The sequence below is a fragment of the Hylobates moloch genome, unplaced genomic scaffold, assembly GCF_009828535.3.
Source record: "Hylobates moloch isolate HMO894 unplaced genomic scaffold, HMol_V3 SCAFFOLD_12, whole genome shotgun sequence".
In the NCBI taxonomy this organism is placed as follows: domain Eukaryota; kingdom Metazoa; phylum Chordata; class Mammalia; order Primates; family Hylobatidae; genus Hylobates; species Hylobates moloch.
This window is the reverse complement of record NW_026652287.1, coordinates 42,681,520-42,697,119: the sequence shown is the minus strand read 5'-3', so window position 1 is coordinate 42,697,119 and position 15,600 is coordinate 42,681,520. Positions and strand designations below refer to the sequence as shown.

The 15,600-nt window shown below is 44.8% G+C and overlaps 1 pseudogene; it reads left to right on the top strand.

Moving 5' to 3' along the window:
* Positions 1-958: 958 nt before the first annotated feature.
* LOC116478417 (putative zinc finger protein 812) overlaps positions 959-15,600 on the top strand; it is a 34,751-nt pseudogene continuing 20,109 nt past the window's right edge.

Sequence of the window (15,600 nt, the reverse complement as noted above, 5' to 3'; positions counted from 1 at the left end):
ATTTCTGGATATCAAAACTTACTACAAAGTTGCAGTAATCAAAACAATGTGGCACTGACTTAGGGACAGAGCTACAGATTAATGGTATAGAATTGAGAGTCCAGGGCCCAGGGGCAGTGGCTCACGCCTGTAATCCCAGCACTTTGGGAGGTCCAGGCAGGCCGATTACTTGAGGCCAGGCCTCACCTTCCTCCCTGCCCTTCTTCTACCATCCACAGGACTGGTTCTGATCTCAACCTGGTACTCTGGGCTTGGCCCCACCTTCTGCTCCGCCCCCAAACATGGTTCCGCCCCCCAGTGTAGTCCCGCCCACAGGCCTGACTCTACCCTCAACCTCGTCCTCTGGGCCTGGCCTCACCTTCCTCCCGGTCCCCTAGCGTCGCTCCCGCCCCTCGCCCGTAGCTCCGCCCACAGGCCTGACTAACTTCAACCTTGTTCTCTGAACCTGGTGACTCCAGCTTCCTCTGTGAGTCCACAGCGAGGTTCAGTTGCACCCACGCGGAAGGAAACTAGAATTCCTCAGCGTGAGGTCTTCCAACAGGGCTGAAGCACGAGCCGCGGAGCCACTGCTAGCTGGAGGCTGTAAGCGGAAGTGACGCCAGCGAGGCGCTGCCCTATTTTCCGGTACTGGCTCCGCGAGCCTGAGCAAGGTTTTCTTATGGTTGTGGTTGAATTCGGACGGAGCAAGTGGACTGGTAGTGGAACAGGCGTTCAAGTTTATCCGAGGGTGCCGAGGGGCCTTCTTAGAGATTCTTGGCCTGCTCTGCTCGCCTAAGGTAGGTCTGCGAGGCCGCTTGGGCTGTCGGTCCTCGCGAAGGAAGGGGTTGATAATTGGGGCGCTCACCCATGGTGCTCCCTTCAAAAGCCTCCCAAAAGACAAGCCTCCAAAAAGATAAGCTTCCAAAAAGACCATTGTGAGTTTTTTCTACGAAGAAAAGAATTTCCTCCGCTTGAGCCACGTTAACTTGTCCCCCAGCCTCGTCCCGCCTTACAGACCCTACGCATTCCGGTGAGCATTGGGTGAGGGATGGTTCAAAGGGGCATCTTGTTATGTGAACGAATGTTTCACCTGAGACTGTTCGTTTGTTTATGCATCATAAACGTACTTTTGACGCCTTACATTCTGTTATAAAGACACTTTAATAGGTGTCTAGGAAGTGCATATTTCTCTATGGAAATATAAAATTACATAGACCACAAACAGGTCTTTCCACTGAAGAAAAATAAGAATGCTAAGCTATTTTGATCTGAACTTCGTAGGCCTGGACATCCCCACAGACTTTAAAAATAGGGGCCGGCCAGGCGCGGTGGCTCACACCTGTAATCCCAGCACTTAGGGAGACCGAGGCGGGCAAATCACCTGAGGTCAGGAGTTTGAGACCAGCCTGGCCAACATGGCAAAACCTTGTCGCTACTAAAAATACAAAAAAATTAGCTGGGGGTGGTGGCTCACGTCTGTAATCCGTTACTCAGGAGGCTGGCAGGAGAATCACTTGAACCCAGGAGGAGAAAGTTACAGTGAGCCAGGATGGTGTCACTGCACTCCAGCATGGGCGACAGAGCGAGACTCTGTCTCAAAAAAACCAAAACAAAACCAAGCAAACAAACAAACCAGGGGCCCACCGGGGGTACGAGACCAACCTTGGCAACATAGCGAGACTTTGTCTTTTAAAAAAAAAATTAAAAACTAGCCAGAAGTGGTGGTGTATGCCAGCTACTTGGAAGGCTGAGGCGGGAGGATCACTTGAGATGGAGAGTTCGAGACTGCAGTGAGCTATGATCGCGCCATTGTACTCCAGCCTGGGCTACAGAGCAAGACCTCGCCTCTTAAACAAAAAGACAAAAACGGGCACCCAGGAGGAAAGGATGGAGGCTTCGTTGCACTAGTATTAAGAATCAAATTTACCATTCGCCCTCTCCCTAGAAAACTAAAATACCTTTTATGGTGAACTATTTGAGAGTAAGTTGAAAATTGCAGGAAATTGATACTTGACTTTCAAGTAGTTGGTAATGCATTTTCTAAAGATAAAGGATACTGGTCTACTAAAACCACAATATTTGTATTTCAACCAAGAAAATTTAAAAAAATGTCATTTAGGCCAGGCACAGTGGCTCACATCTGTAATCCCAGCACTTTGGAAGGCCGAGGCGGGCAGCTTACTTGAGGCCAGGTGTTCGAGACCAGCCTGGCCAACATGGCGAAATGCCATCTCTACTATAAAATAAATAAATAAATAAATTAAATAAATAAATAAATAAATAAAGCCGGCCCCGGTAATCCCACCAGCTGAGATGGGAGAATCACATGAACTCGGGAGGTGGAGCTTGCAGTGAGCTGAGATCACGCCTCTGCATTCCAGCCTGGGCTCTCCACATGGTTCCAAAATAGGTCCTTGGGACCTAAGATCTATTTAAAGTTTATGGCTCTTAGTATCTTTGAACCTAGACCAGTTACTATTGTTTCTCTGTCACATCAACTTTTGAAAAGTCACATTATTTCAGAAAGACACACATTTTAATATTTCTGATTGTAGTCTTATGGTGTGTTTAAATATTTCTTTTATTTTTTGTATTTTTTATAAAGTAATGCATGCTAATGGTTCATTAAGGCATAATGAAAAAAAAAATCCAACCAAGGGCTGCTGTTAGGGAACTTGTAAACTAGTGGAGGGGCAGACGTCTAACCAAGCAAATAAATGTTTCATTACTTTTTTTTTTTAAATTGAGACAGAGTCTCCCTCTATCGCCCAGGCTGGAGTGCAGTGGTTCCATCTCTGCTTACTACAATCTCCGCCTCCCAGATTCAAGCGAGTCTCATGTCTCAGCCTCCCAAGTAGCTGGGATTACAGGCATGCACCACGAAGCCTGGCTAATTTTTGTATTTTTAGTAGAGATGGGGATTTCACCATGTTGGCCAGGCTGGTCTTGAACTCCTGACCTCAGGTGATCCGCCTGCCTCGGCCTCCCAAAGTGCTGGGATTAGAAGTGTGAGCCACTGCGCCTGACTTATTATTACAAATTGATGAGAGTTTTGGAAGTAGAGGACAGTATTGTTTTCTATGTGTATATATGGGAGTAAGTGATATAAGAAAAGTGAGTTCTATTTAAGATGAAACCAAAAAGATGGTGTCTAAATTAGCCATATTGAAAGGAAAGGGAGTAGGAGGTAAGGAAAGAATCATATAAATTGGCTGATTGCATATATACGGTGAGAGGTGAGTACATCAAGTGTTTTTCTTAGGTTTGATAGAATTTTCTTTGGGGGTTAAAATGAGGGATGAATCTAATCTTCAACATTATAACTACAGAAAAAATAAGTGATGTCTAATCAAATGTGTAAACCAAGAGAAAATAGAAGAAAGCATGAATATGCTTTATTTTCATGAGTAGGAAATTAATTGAAAGAATCAGAATCAGTGCCTGACTGAGCACTTGAAAATAAATTCTACATGGAAATTCACTTAATTATCAATCTTAGCAAATATGTGTTCATATATGGAGGGACAAGCCTCTTCGTGATATTCAGTCCAACCTCGGGTTCTTCCTACCCAAAGTAGGTCTCCATTTCTGAGAAGAAATGTACAGAGTAACCAGTCCTGTATGAGACTCCTATGTGACCAACACATCTACTCACTCCGTGGGTAAATGAAACTAGAAGACTACCCTGCCGACATGGGCTGCCAGAAAGCTCTGAAGGAACCATGAGGCTTAGAAATACCCACTTTGGGCGTGAGCGGTGGCTCACGCCTGTAATCTCAGCACTTTGGGAGGCCGAGGAGGGTGAATCATGAGGTCAGGAGTTCAAGACCAGCCTGGCCACGATGGTGAAACCCCGTTTCTACTAAAAATACAAAGATTAGCTGGGTGTGGTCATGGGCACCGGTAATCCCAGCTACTGGGAAGGCTGAGGTAGAGAATTGCTTGAACCCGGGAGGTGGAGGTTATAGTGAGCTGAGATTGCACCACTGCACTCCAGCCTGGGCGACGGAGCAAGACTCCATCTCAAAAAAAAAAAAAAAAAGAAATACCCACGTTACCGTCTGTATTTGTCACCTAGGGGTCCCAGTGAGCTAGCTGACATAGAGAAAAAACTGGTATGTTCTGAAGATAAAGCTGATGAGGATGTGCATGTTTTGCTGGTTGCAGAGAGCATTAGAGAAAATTTCAAAAATTGTTGGCAACGTCTACTAAATTTGTACACGTACATGCTCTGTAACATAAGAGTAATGGCTTCAGTGTGCATCAAGATAACAGTAAAGACATTTCACCAGCATTGTTTGAAGTAATCCTCAATTGGAAATTACCCAAATGAGATCAACAGAATGGGTAAATTGTGGCATAATTATACTACTGGAATGCTCTACAGCAAATGAAGTAATAAAGGTAGATAAAATGATATAGATCAACTTCACAAATATAATCTTAAGATCACTTGTTATTCCGCAGTTAGTTTTTTCTACCCTGTACCAGAGCCAAGGTGTTTCTCAAAACGAGGGTAGTTTCCTGCAGAAGATGGCATGGATTTGCTCCACACTACTGTGTTGCCAGTCTCCTATTGATGCTTGCCAGAGAATGCTATGGAGGCATTGAGTATGATTGGATCTGCTAGATCATTTGGACTAAGTGCTTGAGAATCTTATAGAACAGCCTGAACTTGTTGCAAGGTACTTTCCTTTTTTTTTTTTTTTGAGACGGAGTTTTGCTCTGTTGCCCAGGATGAAGTGCAATGGTGCAATATCGGCTCACTGCAACCTCTGCCACCAGGGTTCAACCGATTCTCCTGCCTTGGCCTCCGAAGTAGCTGGGATTAGAGGTGTGCACCACCACGCCCAGCTAATATTTGTATTTTTAGTAGAGACGGGGTTTCACCGTGTTGGCCAGGCTGGTCTTGAATTACCAACTTCAAGTGATCCACCCACCTTGGCCTCCCAAAGTGCTGGGATTAAAGGCATGAGGCACCTCGCCTGGCCTGCAAGGCACTTTCTTGCTGTGACCCCACTTGAAACTGAAAGTCTTATAGGTGACTTTGTAGACTGAATAAAGCACATTCAAAAGTGGTATATGTTTTAAAAGGAAACATTGTCATTTGCAAAAACATGGATGGACAATATGTTAAGTGAAATAAGCCAGGTATAGAGAAACAAATACCGGATGATCTCCCTTGTATGTGTGATCTTAAAAAGTTGGATTCATAGAAGGAGAGATAGAATGGTAGTTACCAGGGGCTTAGGGGTATGGGTTGGGGAGATGTTGATCAAATAAGAGAGGAGACCACCCCTCATATTGTCTTATGCCCAATTTCTCCCTCCAAAGAAAAAAAGAAGCAAAAACTAAAAGGCAGAAATGAAACCCACAGGCAGACAGCCCAGTGCCACACCCTGGGCCTAGTAGTTACAGATTGACCCCTGACTTAATCAGTTATGTTATCTATAGATTACAGACATTGTATGGAAAAGCACTGTGAAAATCCCTGTCCTGTTCTGTTCTGTTCTAATTACCAGTGCGGGTGCATGCAGTCCTCAGTCACGTACCCCCTGCTTGCTCAATTGATCACGACCCTCTCACACGGACCCCCTTAGAGTTGTAAGCCCTTAAAAGGGACAGGAATTGCTCACTCAGGGAGCTCAGTTTTTGGAGACATGAGTCTGCTGATGCTACCAGCTGAATAAAGCCCTTTCCTTCTACAGTTCAGTGTCTGAGGGATTCTTGTTTGCGGCTTGTCCTGCTACATTTCTTGGTTCCCTGACTGGGAAGCGAGGTGATTAATGGAAGGTCGAGGCAGCCCCTTAGGTGGCTTAGGCCTGCCCTGTGGGGCATCCCTGCCGGGGATTCTGGCCAGCTTGAGCGACTCGGATCCTGAGAGCACTCCTAGGTAGGCAATTGCCCCGGTGGAATGCCTCGCCAGAGCAGTGTGTGGCAGGCCCCCGTGGAGGATCAACGCAGTGGCTGAACACCAGGAAGGAACTGGCACTTGGAGTCTGGACATCTGAAACTTGGTAAGACTGGTCTTTGGAACTTGCCCACTCCGTTTGAGTGGAAGTGTGGCCTGATCACCCATGACATGCCTGAACTGGCACTTTGGTTTTTGTTTTTGACTTGACTTGGATTGCTTGATACTTTGGTTTTGGTTTTGACCTGGCTTGGATTTCTTGATATTCTGATTTTGGTTCTGATTCTGGTTTGGCATAAACTATAAAACTGTGTGTGTGCCCTCTTTAGTTGTTCTTTATTTTGTGGTGTGTGTGTGGTGTGAGTGTGGTGTTTTGTCTCGAGGAAACATGGGTCAGCACAAAGTAAGCCCACCCCACTAGGAACTATGTTGAAAAATTTCAAAAAGGGATTTAAGGAATACTATGGAGTTACTATGACACTGAAATGCCTAACCTTGTTTTTACTTTAACTCGTTACTTTGAATTTTGTCCTGCTTATCTCTTTAATCACCTAGCCTTTCTTCTCATGTAAATAAGACTCTCTTTAGCTAGGAAAGCCAGACAAACTCCAATTGACCCCTGAATTTACAAGACACTAAGGGCTCCTCACCCAACCCCCTTTCGTAAGGAGTTGGCCTGGGTAAACAGATCCTCAGCATTTCAAAGGAGCCCAATTAACTGATAAGGTACGAACACCAACCATGTGTGAAGTTCCCAGGAATTTTCTCCAAGAGATAACAACATAAAACCTTGAGTTCTTGTCCGGCATAGACCCTATATCTAATTATAATGAAAGATTTAGAAACTTGCACCTGGTACCGTTGCTCTTCTTGTAACCATTTGCCTTTTAAGTTGTTTATCACTCTGTAACCATTTTGATTCTTGCATGTTTTTACTTCTGTAAAATTATTACATTTCCTAAACCTAGATATAAAAGTTAATCGAGCCCCTTCCTCGTGGCTGAGAGAATTTTGAGCATTAGCTGTCTCTTTGGCCGCCAGCTTAATAAAGGACTCTTAATTCATCTCAAAGTGTGGCATTTCCTTAACTTGCCTGGGTACAACACCACCAGGAAAACTTAGAACTTTGTGTGAGATAGACTGGCCAGCATTAGAGGTGGGTTGGCTATCAGAAGCAAGCCTGGAGAGGTCCTTTGTCTCGAAGGTATGGCACAGGGTAACCTATAAGTCAGGGCACCCAGATCGGTTCCCATATATAGATTCTTGGTTACAGCTAGTTTTGGACCCCCCACAGTGGTTAAGAGGACAGGTAGCAGCAGTACTAGTAGGTAAGGGACAGTTAAGGAAGATTCTCTCCCAGCACTTTGGGAGGCCGAGGCGGGCGGATCACGAGGTCAGGAGATCGAGACCACAGTGAAACCCCGTCTCTACTAAAACTACAAAAAATTATCCAGGCGTGGTGGTGGACACCTGTAGTCCCAGATACTCGGAGAGGCTGAGGCAGGAGAATGGCGTGAACCCGGGAGGTGGAGCTTGCAGTGAGCCGAGATTGCACCAGTGCACTCCAGCCTGGGGCGACAGAGCGAGATTCCGTCTCAAAAAAAAAAAAAAAAAAAAGGAAGATTCTCGCTTCACCCGCCAAGGGAAGTTGGCACCAAAAGTTCTGTCAGACCCAACAACAGAAGAATCATGGCAGGAATTAGTACCAGCAGTACCCCCTCCTTATTGAGAGGAAGGGCTCCCCACTCCTGAGCCCACAGCACCTACACCTCCACCAGATAGCCACACTCCTAGACCACCCAGAGTAGACAAAGGAAAGGAAGGCATGGGAGAAACTCCTCCCTTGGCAGCTCACTTACAGCCCAAGACTGGAATCCAAATGCCTCTGAGAGAGCAGTGATATACTGGGGTAGATGAGGATGGACACATGGTGGAAAGGCGTACCTTTGTGTATCAACCTTTCACATCTGCTGACCTCCTCAATTGGAAAAATACTCCATCTTACACCAAAAAGCCTCAAGCTTTAATTGACTTGCTCCAAACTATTATACAGACTCATAATCCTACTTGGGCTGATTGCCACCAGCTGCTCATGTACCTCTATACAGATGAAAGGTGAAAGGTGCTCCAGGCGGCAACTGAGTGGCTAGAGGAGCACGTCCCAGCTGATTACCAAAACCCCCAAGAATATATAAGAATTCAGCTGCCAGGAACAGACCCCCAATGGGCCCCAACAAGGGACCAGACATGGAGAGGCTAAGACGGTACCATGAGGCATTAATAGAAGGTCTAAAGAAAGGGGCTCAAAAGGCTACGAATGAAAGTAAGGTCTCTGAGGTCATCCAAGGAAAAGAGGAGAATCCAGCGCAATTCTATGAAAGACTGTGTGAGGCTTACCGTGTGTACGCTCCGTTTGATCCAGATAGCCCTGGAAATCAGCGTATGATTAACATGATTAACAGCGCCTTGGTTAGTCAAAGCGCAGAAGATATCAGGAGAAAATTGCAGAAACAGGCTGGGTTTGTGGGTATGAATACCTCGCAGTTACTGGAAATAGCCAATCAAGTGTTTGTGAACAGAGATGCAACAAGCTGCAGAGAAAGCCGTAAGGAAGGCGAACACCAGGCCAGGCGAAATGCTGACTTACTGGCCATGGCCATTAGGGGAATTCCCCCAAAAGGAGAGGGAAAGGGGGGTTCTGGGAAGAATACCCAGTCTAATCGCCCATGCTTGCAACATAACCAATGCGCCTATTGTAACGAAATAGGACATTGGAAGGATAAGTGTCCCCAACTGAAGGAAAAGCAAGGTGATTCAGAACAAAAGATCTCAGATAAAGATGAGGGAGCTTTGTTCAATCTGGCTGAAGGGCTACTGGAGTGAAGAAGACCGGGCTCAAGCACCCCCAAGGAGCCCACGGTCAGAATTACAATTGGGGGCAAGGACATTAAGTTTTTGGTCGATACTGGTGCTGAACATTCAGTAGTGACCACCCCGGTCACCCCCTTATCCAAGAAAACCACTGATAGAGCAACAGGAGTTTCCACTAAGCAGGCTTTCTGTCTACCACGAACCTGGTCGGTGGGAGGACATGAATATTTCACCAGTTCTTATACATGCCTGACTGTCCCTTGCCCTTGCTGGGAAGAGACTTGTTTAGCAAGCTGAAAGCCACCATCTCCTTTACAAAACAGGGCTCTTTACATCTAAAATGACCGGGAACAGGAGTTATCATGGCCCTTACAGGCCCCCAGGAAGAATAATGGAGACTTTTTCTAATAAGACAAGGCCAAGAGATAAAACCAGCTCTAGCTAAACAATGGCCTCGAGTATGGGCAGAGGATAATCCTCTGGAATTGGCAGTCAACCAAGCCCCCATACTCATAGAAGTTAAGCCTGGGGCCCAACCAGTTAGACAAAAGCAGTATCCGGTTCCCAGAGAAGCTCTCGAAGGAATCCAGGTTCATCTCAGGCGCGTGAAAGCCTGTGGAGTTATAGTTCCTTGCCAGTCTCCATGGAACACCCCCCTCCTGCCTGTCCCTAAGCCAGGGACCAAGGACTACCAGCCAATACAGGACTTGCACTTGGTCAACCAAGTTACAGTGACTCTACACCAACAGTTCCTAACCCATACACATTGTTAGAGCTACTGCCGGCTGAGGACAGCTGGTTTACCTGTCTGGACTTAAAAGATGCCTTCTTTAGCATCAGACTACCTCCTGAGAGCCAGAAGCTGTTTGCCTTTCAATGGGAAGATCTGGAGTCAGGAGCCACTACTCAGTACACGTGGACCCGGCTTCCCCAAGGGTTCAAGAACTCTCCTACTATCTTCAGGGAGGCCCTGGCTCAAGACCTGCAAAAGTTTCCTGCTAAAGACCTAGGCTGCATCTTGCTCTTGTACGTGGACGACCTTCTGTTGGGACACTCCACGGCAGTCGGGTGCACAAAAGGGACGGATGCCCTGCTTCAGCACCTGGAAGACAATGGTTATAAGGTGTCCAAGAGGAAAGCTAAGGTCTGCAGACAGCAGGTACGGTACCTGGGATTCACTATTCGAAAAGGGGCGCACACCCTGGGGTCAGAAAGAAAGCAGGTCATCTGCAGCCTACCGGAACCTAAAACCAGAAGACAAGTAAGGGAATTCCTAGGAGCTGTGGTGTTTTGTAGATTATGGATTCCAAACTTTGCAGTACTAGCCAAACCTTTGTACAGGGTTACAAAGGGGGGCGACCGGGAGTCTTTTGAACGGTAGCATCTACAACAGCAAGCCTTTTGTAAGTTAAAGGAAAAGCTTATGTCGGCCCCAGCCCTAGGACTACCAGATTTCACAAAGCCCTTTACACTGCGTGTGACAGAAAGAGAAAAAATGGCAGTTGGAGTTTTAACCCAGACTGTGGGGCCCTGGGCAAGGCCAGTGGCCTATCTCTCAAAACAACTAGATGGGGTTTCCAAAGGCTGGCCACCATGTCTAAGGGCCCTGGCAGCAACAGCCCTGTTAGCACAAGAAGCAGATAAACTAACCCTTGAACAAAACCTGAATATAAAGGTCCACCATACTGTGGTAACCTTGATGTATACCAAATGACATCATTGGCTAACAAATGCTAGATTAACCAAGTACCAAAACTTGCTATGTGAAAATCCCCGCATAACTACTGAAATCTGTAATACCCTAAGTCCCGCCACCCTGCTTCCAGTATCAGAGAGTCCAGTCAAGCATAACTGTGTATTGGTGTTGGACTCAGTTTATTCTAGCAGACCTGACCTTTGGGACCAGCAATGGGCATCAGTAGACTGGGAATTACACATGGACAGGAGCAGCTTCATCAACCCACAAGGGAAAAGATGTGCAGGATATGCGGTGGTAACTTTGGATGCTGTCATTGAAGCCAAACCGTTGCCACAGGGCACTTCAGCCCAGAAGGCTGAGCTCATTGCTTTAACTCAGGCTCCATAGCTCAGTGAAGGTAAGACTGTAAACATCTACACTGACTCTCGATATGCCTTTCTAACCCTCCAAGTGCATGGAGCATGGAGTATTATATAAGGAAAAGGGCCTGTTAAACTCTGGGGGAAAGGACATAAAATATCAACAAAATATTCTACAATTATTAGAAGCAGTGTGGAAACCTCAGAAAGTGGCAGTCATGCACTGCAGGGGACACCAGCGAGCTTCCACCTCAGTGGCCTTGGGAAATTCTCGAGCTGATTCAGAAACTCGAAAAGCAGCATCTACCCCTTACTGGGCATCGGTAGCAGCCCCCTTACTCCCTCAAACACCTGACCTGGTACTTGCCTATTCTAAGGAAGAAAAAGACTTCTTCCACGCAGAAGGGGGCAAGTAATAAAAGGAGGATAGAACAGACTGCCAGATGGGAGGGTAGCTGTGCTGCAGTTGCTGGGAGCCACAATCGTATTGGCCATGCACGAAACCACTCATCTAGGTCAAGAGTCACTTGAAAAATTGTTAGGCCAGTACTTCTACATCTCACACTTTCCAGCCCTTGCAAAGCAGTAGCACGATGGTGCGTTACTTGCTGACAGCACAATGCGAGGCAAGGCCCCACTGTTCCACCCGGCATACAAGCTTATGGAGCGGCTCCTTTTGAGGATCTTCAGGTGGATTTCACAGAAATGCTGAAATGTGGAGGTAACAAGTATTTGCTGGTTCTTGTGTGTACTTAGTCTGGGTGGGTGGAGGCTTATCAAACACGAACTGAAAGGTCTACGAGGTAACCCATGTGCTTCTCTGAGATCTTATTCCTGGGTTTGGATTGCCCTTATGAATCAGCTCAGAATACGGGCCAGCGTTTGTGGCTGACTTGGTACAGATTAGCCAGGTGCATTAGCAGCAACTGTATTCCCAGCTACTTGGGAGACTGAGGCATGAGGATCACTTGAGCCTGGGAGGTGGAGGTTTCAGTTAGCCCAGATTGTGCCACTGCATTCCAGCCTGGGAGATAGAACAAGATTTGTCTCAAAAAAAAATTTAATCATTGAAAAGTAAAATGATAATTGTCATCAAAATAATGTTTCTGTGTTCAAATGGGTGAAATCTCTTAATATGTTGGAAAATGTTTTAAATCCTTTATCCCCTCATCAGCAGACAAGAAGTTACAGTGGATGGAAACTCTGTAAGAATTGTGAAGATGTCTTCAGGGAACGATTTTTCCTTAAGACACACACGAGAGCTCAGAAGGGAGGGAACACTTCTCAGGGTGATTGTTATGGAAAAGACATCCTTAGTGTGCACAAGGAAGCCTCTATTGGACAGGAACTTTCTAAATTTAATCCATGTGGAAAAGTCTTCACCCTAACTCCAGGCCTTCCTGAACATCTTGAAGTTCTCAATGCAAGACAACCGTACAAATGTAAGGAATGTGGAAAAGGCTTTAAGTGTTTTGCAAGCCTTGATAATCACATGGGAATTCACACTGGTGAGAAACTCTGAATTTCAGGAATGTGGGAGAGTCATCACACCTTCCTCACACCTAAAGCAGTGTGTAACAATTCATACTGGAAGGAAATCCAAAAAGACTAAGAAATATGGGAAATCCTTCACTAATTTTTCTCAACTTTCTGCACATGTGAAAACTCATAAAGAGGAGAAGTCCTTTGATTGTAAAGAATGTGGAATTTCCTTTAGAAATTCCTCATATCTTAATGATCACATTCAAACTCACACTGGAGTAAAAACCACATAAATATACAGAATGTGGGAAAGCCTTCACTAGGTCAACTCAACTTACTGAACATGTAAGAACTCACACTGGAGTAAAACCCTATGAATGTAAGGAATGTGGGAAAGCCTTCACTCAGTACACAGGCCTTGTTATACACTTACGAAGTCACACCGGGGAGAAACCCTATCAGTGTAATGAATGTGGAAAAGCCTTCACTAGATCCTCAGGCCTTACTCAAAATACAATAATTCAGATGGGAGAGAAGCCTTATGAATGTGTTGAATGTGGAAAAACCTTCATTACTTCTTCCCATTGTACTTAACATTTGAAAACTCATAGTGGAGAAAAGCCCTTTGTATGCAAGATATGTGCGAAAGCATTTATGTATTCCTCATGCCTTAATGTTCACCTGCAAACTCATAATGGAGAGAAACCCTTCGTACGTAAAGAATGTGGGAAAGCATTTATTGTTTCCTCACACCTAGGTAGACATAAAATAATTCATGGCTGGGCGCAGTGGCTCATGCCTGTAATCCCAGCACTTTGGGAGGCTGAGGTGGGTGGATCACGAGGTCAGGAGATCTGAGACCACCTGGCTAACACAGTGAAATCCCATCTCTACTGAAAGTACAAAAAATTTGCCAGGCATGGTGGCATGCACATGTAGTCCCAGCTACTCAGGACACTGAGGCAGGAGAATCGCTTGAACCTTGGAGGCAGAGGTTGTAGTGAGCTGAGATTGATTGAGCTACTGCACTCCAGCCTGGGCAACAGAGCGAGAGTTCATTTCAAAAAAAAAAAAAAAAAGAATTAACGCTGGGGAGAAACCCTATGAATGTAAGGGTATGAGTGTTACCATTTAGCTCATCGGTTGCCATATTTAATTATTGGCAGTGACACCAAAAGATTATCAGATTTGTCCTAAATGCCTTGTGAAGGTTGTACTGGCTCATGGATTGGCCTTAGATGCCATCCCGAGGGTCTGAAATTAAACCTACAGCTCCTGAATACAACTTCATGGTTGCCTGAGTCTGGGCATCTGTGAAGAAGGGTCATGGATGGTGAGATCAGTACTGCAGGCTGCCTCACCTTACTGATTAGATTCCTAGGATCATAGCATTAACAAGTTCTGTATGAGATAAATCATGCAGATTGGTCCCAGCCCCTGTTGGTTAGTGGCTGCCAGTGGCACATTCATGTCAAAATTTACCAGAAGCCAAGATAATGTAGACCCCAGAGTTGGGTTGTTAAAAGATGCTCCTCCAAGAGTCTCCTCTGTTCCCAGGGATCCTGCAGAGCATGGCAGGAATGAAACCATCCATAACTGCCAGTGCCCTTTCACAGCTGATTATTTCTGTGACCCATTCTTGTAAAATCTAAGAAGTGTGACAACCTTGCCTGTTCTATTCTGCCTTCTCTGTCCATTTTAGGTGGCACAATGTTAAGTGGCAGTGTCTCTTCTAGTATAATCCAGTCTCTCTCCTCATTTCTCTTAAGATGGCTGATATAGTCCATGAATCCCACTCATGATCTCTTTACGAGATGATTGTTCAGCCACACTTTGAGGATTCTGTTCAGTACAAGTTTTCTAATTTTTGCAGTATGAATAGGCTGAGAATTTTCCAAATCTCCAAGTTCTGGTTTCTTTTTCCTTAACAATTTATTCTGCAATTCAAGTCTCCCCTTTTGCATTTTACTATAAGCAGTCAGGAAGAATGAAGCTTCCTGTGTCCTTTAACACTTTAATTACAGATCTTAGTGATAAATACTCAATTTTATCTCTCTCAAGCTCTACCTTCCACAAAATGCTAGAATACAGTTCTGCCAAGTTCTTCACCACTTTATATCAAGGGTTGTCTTTTCTTCATTTTCCAATAGCATGTTCCTCATTCCCCAGTGACACCTCACCAGAATCACCCTTATCAACCTTATTTCCAGCTTGCACATCAGAACTTTTCGAGCCTCTACTCATTTGTCAGTTTCAAAGCTGCTTCACATTTTTAGTTTTTTTGTTTGTTTGTTTTTAATTGTAGTACCTCTACTTCTCAGTACAAAATCTGCCTTAGCTCAGGCCACCATAACAAAATACCACAGACCAAATGGCTTACAAATCCATTTAATTTTAAATAAATGAGATTAAAACCACAGAAATCTATTGTTGGAACAAATTTTTAGTGCCACAAAAGAAATAGCATTTGAATATAAGTTTTCTCAGCTAGGCAAATTTACTTCTATAGAAGGGTGCATCTTGTGGATGGAGCAATGGCAAGAGCACATCACACAATGGAGAGCATTTTTAATGGAGAGGGTTTTTAATCCCTAACGCTCTTGGCCTTAGTTGCTGTTTCATTCCCCTATTGGTTGGGGTCGGCCGCACAGTCTAAGCTAAATGTAATTAGCTAATTAGAAGAGCGCAGGGAAGAACAGTTTCTGTGAGTAAAGCTGTTACAGCAGGGAGGGGGTGATTTCCTGGCGGGCATGCCTGGGCACAGCAGGGTAGGAGGGTCTGATAGATGGGCAGGCAAGAGTTATTTAGACCAGGGAAATAAGACTTGGGGACAGACAGTACAAGGAAGTGAAGACCTCATGGAGAAGAATACCTTGTTTGTAACAAAGTGAAACTCTTTGAAGAGGAACTGTTTGAACTACTTGTTTTTAACAATTTAACCCCTCTTGAATTTATACACTTCCTTCTTTAAATTTATTTAACGTGGCTTGAATTTGTCGAATTTTTAAAAAATTATTATCTAGAAGGAAAAGTTTGTCTGAATAGGGTCGGGGAGAATTGGGGAAGGTTTTAATGAGAGCTGTTTTTATAAGCTTCTGAATTAGCCTATGGATGCAAGGGATAATACAACACTTAACAAGAATGATCACTTTTAGTATAATAGCAAGGGAGGTGAGGATTTAGGACATAAGTCCTTTTAACTTGCTAAACCATTTTTCAATAAATTAGTGAAGGGATTATTTATTTTAGAATTTTTAACTAGCTTATTGGACAAAGTAAGGCTTTGTAGTGCTTTTATT